The following is a 9961-nucleotide window of genomic DNA, read 5'->3' as shown; positions in this document are numbered from 1 at the left end:
CTTGAACCTCTCTCTTCAAGTTTCTTTTCAACTTTCCCTCACGGTACTTGTGAACTATCGGTCTCTCGGTCGTATTTAGCCTTAGATGGAGTTTACCACCCACTTAGGGCTGCACTCTCAAGCAACCCGACTCACGGGAGGCTCCATCCCGGGCGCGCAACGGCGGAGACGGGCCTGGCACCCACTCTGGGACAAGCCCCTGTCAGGGGGACTTGCACCGTCGCAAACACCCGAGAACGTCGCCTCCCATACACCACATTTCCCGACCGCCTGCAAGGACGGGGGATTCGGTGCTGGGCTCGGTCCCGTTTCGCTCGCAGCTACTCGGGGAATCCCTGTTGGTTTCTTTTCCTCCGCTTAGTGATATGCTTAAATTCAGCGGGTTGTCTCGCCTGATCTGAGGTCGACAAACGGATACATCGCTTTCGCCCATTCCAGCGTGCTGGAAAGGACTCGACACGTTCGAAAGCCCAGCGCGAACCGAGTGCGACGCCCTACCACGTCCTTCGCCCAACACGGAGCTACTTATAGACGAGGCTGGCAGGCGGTTTACAAACCGCCTGCGCGCGTGCGGCGCACGAGCAGTTGCGTGGCAAACGACCGTGTCTGCAGCCCAAAACACCGCCGAGGCATGCCGCCCACGCAGCGCGCCGCTTCAGCGGGCGCCGCAGGACGGACTCGTAGCCTGGCAGAGGGCATCGTCTCGTGTGGCGTCGCCCCTGCCCCAACTGGAGTGGCCCAGTCTTTTCGGGGCAGAGACTGCGAAGCACTTGGACCGACGGCGGACTACGACGGAACGCTTCAGCCCCGCCAACGGGCAAACCCACGCTTTCGAAGGAGACATTTTCCGCTTCGCGGCGACTATTCCGTCGTGCAGTTTTCTTCGCGCTCGCAGACGGCGCACTCGCGTAACCGCATCACTACCGCTTCGGGGCGCACCCTTGTCCTCCCCGTTCCGCGCAAGAATTTTTTCCGATTCCTATTCCTGCGACGAAACCCAGACTAGGGCGCCTGCACCCGTGCGGTGACGCGGACGAGTGACCTTTTTGCAAGAGCTCGACGTACTCCGAAGGCAAACAACGCAACGTGCGATCACGCTCGCTTAGCGCACGGCGCGGGAATCGGCCGGCATTTGCTTCCCGCGTTTGTCCGTGCACGCAAGCTTCCGACTCTCTCGCAAACGTGCGCGCTACTGCTGTCGCAACAGACGTTTGCGCCTCGCGATTCAGACCGCACTTTCCCTGCAGGTGTCCGACTCCATCCTGCGGCGGTCTCTTCGGAGGCGCGCACTAGCCGCGCTGCAGTAGTACAATGCCTCGTTTCCGTCTCTGCGAAGTTTTGGCACAACAGTTCAGTTCGCCACCGTCTCCCTCACGTGAGGCCGCTGGCGCGTGGCTTCAGCACTCAACGTACTGTCCGTGATGCCGACGCGGTCAAAACGAGTCGACGGACGCACGTTCCCTTGTGCGCCGAAGGCTCTCTTGATATGTGATCCGACCCTCAGACAGACGAAGCCAAGGGAAGACCCAAGGCCGCAATGTGCGTTCAAAGAATCAGTGCTCAGTGTGTCCTGCAATTCACACCAAGTCTCGCAGCTGGCTGCGTTCTTCATCGACCCGAGAACCGAGTGATCCACCGCTTAGAGTCGTGAAAAGTAGTTTGTTCAATTCCGTACAGTACAACCAGGGTTTTAGGCACGTGGCGTCTCCCTGTGTGTGGTTTCGAAGGGCACCTTTCTGCGCGCGCTCCTCGAGTCTGCGCGCTCTTTCGACAGCCGCGTCTCAGACAGCTGGTAGCATATAGGCGCACCACACCCTGCTACTTGCGTGTTGCGTTTCCAGCTAAACCCCGCGAGCCTTTGTGTGCACGTAAGCCTCCACTCTGTATGCACCAGGATCAGATGTAGGACCAAGATGCAGTGGAGCCGCTCACGGCTACACACCCGCGGGGGCGTGGCTCCCCTTACCACGTCTTTTTCTTTTTTGCGAGCACTCGAAGCCGGTTTTCCCTGCCAACCACCCACCGGACCCGTGTGCTACGTGTGCACGTTCACATTGCTCCACGAAAATTGGAAAAAAGCCGCAAGGCCATGAGGGGGCACGAGCAGCTGTGGAGTCTTTCACGGCGACACGGCCACGGGTGGGGTCTCGCCCCCATCGACGTGTCTCGCTTTTAGTCATCAGAAGGGTACTCAAATTGACCACAATGTCCCTAACACACAAACACGCTTTCGCATCGGCAGATTGCCGCAGCACACCCGCTGCTGATCCGACAGTCTACTTGAGACGACGGACAAGAGCCCGGCGCGCGTACTCGCGCGGCTCTCCAAAACCACTCGGCCAGTGCCAGGGACAGCTTTCGGCGCCGGAGCCGCAACAATTCTACTCGAGGCGGAAGACGAAGCCAGCAAGAGCCTGGCCGCAAGTGCGTTCAAGTTTCGAGACTTCAGTCCCTCGTCTGTCCGTAAATCCTCTTTCGACGTGCGGCGCCTTCCCAAAGCGCACAAGTCCGTTAACCGCGGAACGCGTCCGACGTAGCAAAGCCGCGTTTCCTCTCGTACTTCGCAGCAGCGCCGCCTTTCCCTCGGCGGCGGGCGAATAGCCTGCCAACGTCGTCGCATTCAACCGCGATCTCGACATCTCGCGCGTCACGAGCAGGAGCCGACCGGCAGCCTCCGGCCCTGTCGGGCTCGGTGGCACTTGCCGCGGAGGACGGGAGGGCGTTATGGGCCACGGTTCCTATTGTACTTGGCAGCCACACCCTCGTACCGCCAGTTCCATGACCGACCGAATGCCGCGCCGTTCCTTCAGTACTTGGGCAGCAACATAGTCGGGTCGTTACTCCATACTCGCCGCAGGAAGCGACCGGCAGCCGCCAGCCTTTTCAGACTCGGCGGCGTTTGCCGCGGAGGACGGGAGAGCGCTTGCACCGCAGTTCCAACTATGAATGATGGATGGCAGGCAGCTTTAGCTCTCGACCGCCAGTTCCTTGACCGACCTCTACCGTTCCTCTCGTACTGGGCAAAGCTTTGTCGGGTCGTCTTACTCCCATTCCGCGCATGAGCGTCGAGGCGGACTGAAAGCCCACCCATGAAAGTGCGTTACGCCGTTTGTACCCACGGGCGCGGCCAAGCCAACCGTCCAAGGTTGCAGCCGCCGCCCGCTGGGCGCAACAAATTGGGCACGGGGCGCCCCTCAGAATTCAGGCAGTCCCCGCGCATGTTCGGGTATAGCCGTCCCCGCGTCCAAGCGGGGACAGCGGCGGAAAGCGTCGGGCGCAGCGAGCCGCTCCACCCACACGGGGCAGAAACGATCGTCACCCTTCACAGTCCGGTAATGATCCTTCCGCAGGTTCACCTACGGAAACCTTGTTACGACTTTTACTTCCTCTAAATGATCAAGTTTGGTCATCTTTCCAACAGACCGGCGCAACCGAAAGGCCGCGCCGGACATCGGTCCGAAGACCTCACTAAATCATTCAATCGGTAGTAGCGACGGGCGGTGTGTACAAAGGGCAGGGACGTAATCAACGCGAGCTTATGACTCGCGCTTACTGGGAATTCCTCGTTCAAGGGGAACAATTGCAAGCCCCTATCCCAATCACGAAAGAAGTTCCACGGGTTACCCAGTCTTTTCAGACAGGGATAAAGACACGCTGCTTCCTTCAGTGTAGCGCGCGTGCGGCCCCGGACATCTAAGGGCATCACAGACCTGTTATTGCTCTGTTTCGTGCGGCTAGGAGCCGCTTGTCCCTCTAAGAAGGTTGTAAGGTGCTGGGAACCCCGCACCTATTTAATAGGCTAGAGTCTCGTTCGTTATCGGAATTAACCAGACAAATCGCTCCACCAACTAAGAACGGCCATGCACCACCATCCACCGAATCAAGAAAGAGCTCTCAATCTGTCAATCCTCCCAGTGTCCGGGCCGGGTAAGTTTTCCCGTGTTGAGTCAAATTAAGCCGCAGGCTCCACTCCTGGTGGTGCCCTTCCGTCAATTCCTTTAAGTTTCAGCTTTGCAACCATACTTCCCCCGGAACCCAAATACTTTGGTTTCCCGGAAGCTGCCCGCCGAGTCATTTGAGTAACTCAGGCGGATCGCTGGTTGGCATCGTTTATGGTCAGAACTAGGGCGGTATCTGATCGCCTTCGAACCTCTGACTTTCGTTCTTGATCAAAGAAAACATTCTTGGCAAATGCTTTCGCAGTAGTTCGTCTTGCGACGGTCCAAGAATTTCACCTCTAGCGCCGCAATACGAATGCCCCCGTCTGTCCCTCTTAATCATTACCTCGTATTCCAAAAACCAACAGAACAGAAACGAGGTCTTGTTCTATTATTCCATGCAAGTTTATTCAGGCGACTCGCCTGCGTTGAGCACTCTAATTTTTTCAAAGTAAAAGCACCGGCCTTCTCGAGGCACACAATGAAGTGCACCAAGAAAGGACCGGCATGATGTTCAGTCCGAGCCGTCGCATCGGGTAGATGCACTACTCGTCTGGAACTGAGATCCAACTACGAGCTTTTTAACCGCAGCAGCTTTAGTATACGCTATTGGAGCTGGAATTACCGCGGCTGCTGGCACCAGACTTGCCCTCCAATTGATCCTCGTTAAAGGATTTAGAGTGTACTCATTTCAATTACGGGGCCTCAAAAGAGTCCCGTATTGTTATTTTTCGTCACTACCTCCCCGTGCCGGGAGTGGGTAATTTGCGCGCCTGCTGCCTTCCTTGGATGTGGTAGCCGTTTCTCAGGCTCCCTCTCCGGAATCGAACCCTGATTCTCCGTTACCCGTAACAACCATGGTAAGCAAGTAACCTACCATCGAAAGTTGATAAGGCAGACACTTGAAAGAAACGTCGCCGGCTCGTGGCCATGCGATCAGCACAAAGTTATCCAGAGTCACCACACAATACGGGCCGAAACCCGATCGATCTTGGTCTAATAAAAGCACCCGTCGCCCAAAGGGCTTCAGGCTCACTGCATGTATTAGCTCTAGAATTGCCACAGTTATCCAAGTAGGAAGAAACGATCTAAGGAACCATAACTGATTTAATGAGCCATTCGCGGTTTCGCCTTATTTCGGCATGTACTTAGACATGCATGGCTTAATCTTTGAGACAAGCATATGATTACTGGCAGGATCAACCAGGTAATCGTTCAACTGCGCGTCCAGCCATGCCGGACGCCGTTGTTGCGACGCCGAGGCCACCTTCAGGCGCCTCAGCACGCTTCGTTTTTGCAAAGCCCACCTCTTTGCACAGTCCGAGATGACGGCGTTCGAGCTCGCTACGGCGCCCTCCCCGCAGGGCTGGGTATCGCCACGCGGCAAGAAGCACGCACACTCTCGATAGATTTGTTGCGTCGACTCGGTCACGGCTTGCGGGATTTGCCATCAGCCCGCAGCACTGGTGGACCGATCGGCGCTTGCAACGTAGCCGAGACGGCAAAGCCGCCAAGCGACGGGTCACGCCCGCGCCTTCGGCGCTTTCTTATTTGACTCGTCCGAGGACGATGCGGAACACACCTCGATATCGTGGATACGGCGTCGTCCGACAACCAGCCCCTAACGCATCAAGCGGATGAGGCTGCAGACGATTGCCGAGGGATCCACGGGAGAGGCTCCGGGGACACGCTTGACGGGCACGGAGCCCGCCGCATATCAGACACCCAGGTCGCACGCACTCGGGGGGCGACTGCACTCCAACCCCCATATAATAGCAGCGATAAGTACCCAGACCTCCATGGGGCCGTACTCGTGGCATTTTCGACGGGGATTTGGCGGAAATCGTGCCGCACCTTGACGAACTTTGAAAGTTTACGTCGGCTGCACAGGGCCGAAGTCGTGAAAACCAACACCGCGCAAGAGGGTCGTGATCGTCAATGTTTCGCCAGCGGCGAGTACGGCTTCGCGAATATTCACGTGCCTGAACCACCGCGCATCCTGTGCTGACTTTCACGGCGAACGAGCTTTCCGCTGCCGCACTTTCTCTGCAAACGTTGTGCCACGCACGGTGCTGTGCTCCATGACCGTTGTTTTGGACGGTGGCTTGCGTACTCGTCGGCGTATTTCCACCTCTCGCGTGCACCACGGTGCCCCAGCTCACCGATTCAAGGCAAACGTGCGAGCCGCTTTCGGTATTTCCACGGAAAAGTTGCGCTGAACGTGGCTTGCGCGCGCCGCCCCGGCTGACGCGGTTTCGGACTTTGTCTCTGCGAGCGGTCGCGTACTCGTCGGCGCAATTCCCGACGTCGCCGCAGTGCGTGAATCGCACAAAACGCACCCGGACACCACAAATTGAAAAGTGGTACGATGTCGGCCGGGGCCGCATACCTCTATATAATAGCAGCGATAAGCACCCAGACCTCCATGGGGCCGTACTCGTGGCCGCCGGCGGCAGTTAGCGCCGAAAGAAATTCCTCATTTTTGCTTTTCAAGCCGTGTTTCCACCTCTCGCGTGCACCACGGTGCCCCAGCTCACCGATACAAGGCAAACGTGCGAGCCGCTTTCGGTATTTCCACGGAAAAGTTGCGCTGAACGTCGCTTGCGCGCGCCGCCCCGGCTGACGAGCTTTCGGACTTTGTCTCTGCGAGCGGTCGCGTACTCGTCGGCGCAATTCCCGACGTCGCCGCAGTGCGTGAATCGCACAAAACGCACCCGGACACCACAAATTGAAAAGTGGTACGATGTCGGCCGGGGCCGCATACCTCTATATAATAGCAGCGATAAGTACCCAGACCTCCATGGGGCCGTACTCGTGGCCGCCGGCGGCAGTTAGCGCCGAAAGAAATTCCTCATTTTTGCTTTTCAAGCCGTGTTTCTGCCTCTCGCGTGCACCACGGTGCCCCAGCTCACCGATACAAGGCAAACGTGCGAGCCGCTTTCGGTATTTCCACGGAAAAGTTGCGCTGAACGTCGCTTGCGCGCGCCGCCCCGGCTGACGAGCTTTCGTACTTTGTCTCTGCGAGCGGTCGCGTACTCGTCGGCGCAATTCCCGACGTCGCCGCAGTGCGTGAATCGCACAAAACGCACCCGGACACCACAAATTGAAAAGTGGTACGATGTCGGCCGGGGCCGCATACCTCCATATAATAGCAGCGATAAGTACCCAGACCTCCATGGGGCCGTACTCGTGGCCGCCGGTGGCAGTTAGCGCCGAAAGAAATTCCTCATTTTCTCTTTTTAAGCCGTCTTTCCACCTCTCGCGTGCACGACGGTGCCCCAGCTCACCGATACAAGGCAAACGTGCGAGCCGCTTTCGGTATTTCCACGGAAAAGTTGCGCTGAACGTCGCTTGCGCGCGCCGCCCCGGCTGACGAGCTTTCGGACTTTGTCTCTGCGAGCGGTCGCGTACTCGTCGGCGCAATTCCCGACGTCGCCGCAGTGCGTGAATCGCACAAAACGCACCCGGACACCACAAATTGAAAAGTGGTACGATGTCGGCCGGGGCCGCATACCTCTATATAATAGCAGCGATAAGTACCCAGACCTCCATGGGGCCGTACTCGTGGCCGCCGGCGGCAGTTAGCGCCGAAAGAAATTCCTCATTTTTGCTTTTCAAGCCGTGTTTCCACCTCTCGCGTGCACCACGGTGCCCCAGCTCACCGATACAAGGCAAACGTGCGAGCCGCTTTCGGTATTTCCACGGAAAAGTTGCGCTGAACGTCGCTTGCGCGCGCCGCCCCGGCTGACGAGCTTTCGGACTTTGTCTCTGCGAGCGGTCGCGTACTCGTCGGCGCAATTCCCGACGTCGCCGCAGTGCGTGAATCGCACAAAACGCACCCGGACACCACAAATTGAAAAGTGGTACGATGTCGGCCGGGGCCGCATACCTCTATATAATAGCAGCGATAAGTACCCAGACCTCCATGGGGCCGTACTCGTGGCCGCCGGCGGCAGTTAGCGCCGAAAGAAATTCCTCATTTTTGCTTTTCAAGCCGTGTTTCTGCCTCTCGCGTGCACCACGGTGCCCCAGCTCACCGATACAAGGCAAACGTGCGAGCCGCTTTCGGTATTTCCACGGAAAAGTTGCGCTGAACGTCGCTTGCGCGCGCCGCCCCGGCTGACGAGCTTTCGTACTTTGTCTCTGCGAGCGGTCGCGTACTCGTCGGCGCAATTCCCGACGTCGCCGCAGTGCGTGAATCGCACAAAACGCACCCGGACACCACAAATTGAAAAGTGGTACGATGTCGGCCGGGGCCGCATACCTCTATATAATAGCAGCGATAAGTACCCAGACCTCCATGGGGCCGTACTCGTGGCCGCCGGTGGCAGTTAGCGCCGAAAGAAATTCCTCATTTTCTCTTTTTAAGCCGTCTTTCCACCTCTCGCGTGCACGACGGTGCCCCAGCTCACCGATACAAGGCAAACGTGCGAGCCGCTTTCGGTATTTCCACGGAAAAGTTGCGCTGAACGTCGCTTGCGCGCGCCGCCCCGGCTGACGAGCTTTCGGACTTTGTCTCTGCGAGCGGTCGCGTACTCGTCGGCGCAATTCCCGACGTCGCCGCAGTGCGTGAATCGCACAAAACGCACCCGGACACCACAAATTGAAAAGTGGTACGATGTCGGCCGGGGTTGCATACCTCTATATAATAGCAGCGATAAGTACCCAGACCTCCATGGGGCCGTACTCGTGACCGCCGGCGGCAGTTAGCGCCGAAAGAAATTCCTCATTTTTGCTTTTCAAGCCGTGTTTCCACCTCTCGCGTGCACCACGGTGCCCCAGCTCACCGATACAAGGCAAACGTGCGAGCCGCTTTCGGTATTTCCACGGAAAAGTTGCGCTGAACGTCGCTTGCGCGCGCCGCCCCGGCTGACGACCTTTCGGACTTTGCCTCTGCGAGCGGTCGCGTACTCGTCGGCGCAATTGCCGACGTCGCCGCAGTGCGTGAATCGCACAAAACGCACCCGGACACCGCAAATTGAAAAGTGGTACGATGTCGGCCGGGGCCGCATAGCTCTATATAGTAGCAGTGATAAGTACCCAGACCTCCATGGGGCCGTACTCGTGGCCGCCGGCGGCAGTTAGCGCCGAAAGAAATTCCTCATTTTCTCTTTTCAAGCCGTCTTTCCACCTCTCGCGTGCACCACGGTGCCCCAGCTCACCGATACAAGGCAAACGTGCGAGCCGCTTTCGGTATTTCCACGGAAAAGTTGCGCTGAACGTCGCTTGCGCGCGCCGCCCCGGCTGACGCAGTTTCGGACTTTGTCAACACGGGCGCTCGCCGCTTTGTCAGCGCCATCTCTTAACTGTGCGCCCTGTTTGAACGGCTACTAGCGTTCTGGAAAGCGTCCGTCCGAATTGATACACCACTTTGGCCTCGGTAGCGCTGCGATTTATGCTTCAAATTTGCGTGAAACGCTGCTTGCGCTTCCCGCCCCTGCTGATGCGATTTCGGATTTTGTAGCTGCAGGCGGGCTGTAGCTATAAAATTTGTGTGAATGCATCTGCGCGAAGCAAGTGCCCCGCTTGGTCCTCTTGCGGCATTTAATGTGAGTGTAATTCTTTCAGTTAATATGCAATACGAAGCCTCGAGCCACTTGGTATTATTGGAGGGACAGTGAGACCAATTTTGTTAAGAAATTGTTTAGAAACGATGAGGACGTGCACCTTCCAGCCATCTGCCTTCCCCATCAAAAAGTGTCCTTGCTGCGCGTAATTGGAACAAACGCTTTTCCGGGTGCATTTCAATGCAAACACACCTGTTTCTTTGCGTAAAAAAAAAAAAAAAAAAAAAAACAGATAATACTGGGGTTTTGCGTGCCAAAACCGCGGTCTGATTATGATGCACGCCGTAGTGGACAACTCCGAAATAAATTAGACTATATGGGGTTCTTAAACGTGCTCCTAAACCTTAGTGCACGGTTTATTTATTTAGTTATTTTTTTTTTCATTTCGCCCCCATCGAAAAGCGGCTGCCGTGGCTGGGATTCGATCCCATGACCTCGCGCTCACTAGCCAAACGC

General features: G+C 57.1%; 2 non-coding genes across 2 annotated transcripts; both read right to left on the bottom strand.

Annotated features, from left to right (window-relative positions):
• Positions 1-1494: 1494 nt before the first annotated feature.
• On the bottom strand, positions 1495-1647 carry LOC119451067 (5.8S ribosomal RNA). Its single transcript, XR_005191638.1, has one exon. It is a non-coding gene; the product is annotated as a 5.8S ribosomal RNA (ribosomal RNA).
• Positions 1648-3333: 1686 nt separating this feature from the next.
• Positions 3334-5148, bottom strand: LOC119451208 (small subunit ribosomal RNA). The gene has a single exon (XR_005191735.1). It is a non-coding gene; the product is annotated as a small subunit ribosomal RNA (ribosomal RNA).
• Between the last annotated feature and the right edge of the window lie 4813 nt (positions 5149-9961).

Source organism: Dermacentor silvarum, chromosome 4 (assembly GCF_013339745.2).
Source record: "Dermacentor silvarum isolate Dsil-2018 chromosome 4, BIME_Dsil_1.4, whole genome shotgun sequence".
NCBI classification, from domain to species: Eukaryota; Metazoa; Arthropoda; class Arachnida; order Ixodida; family Ixodidae; genus Dermacentor; species Dermacentor silvarum.
This window is presented reverse-complemented; position numbering and strand designations above follow the sequence as displayed.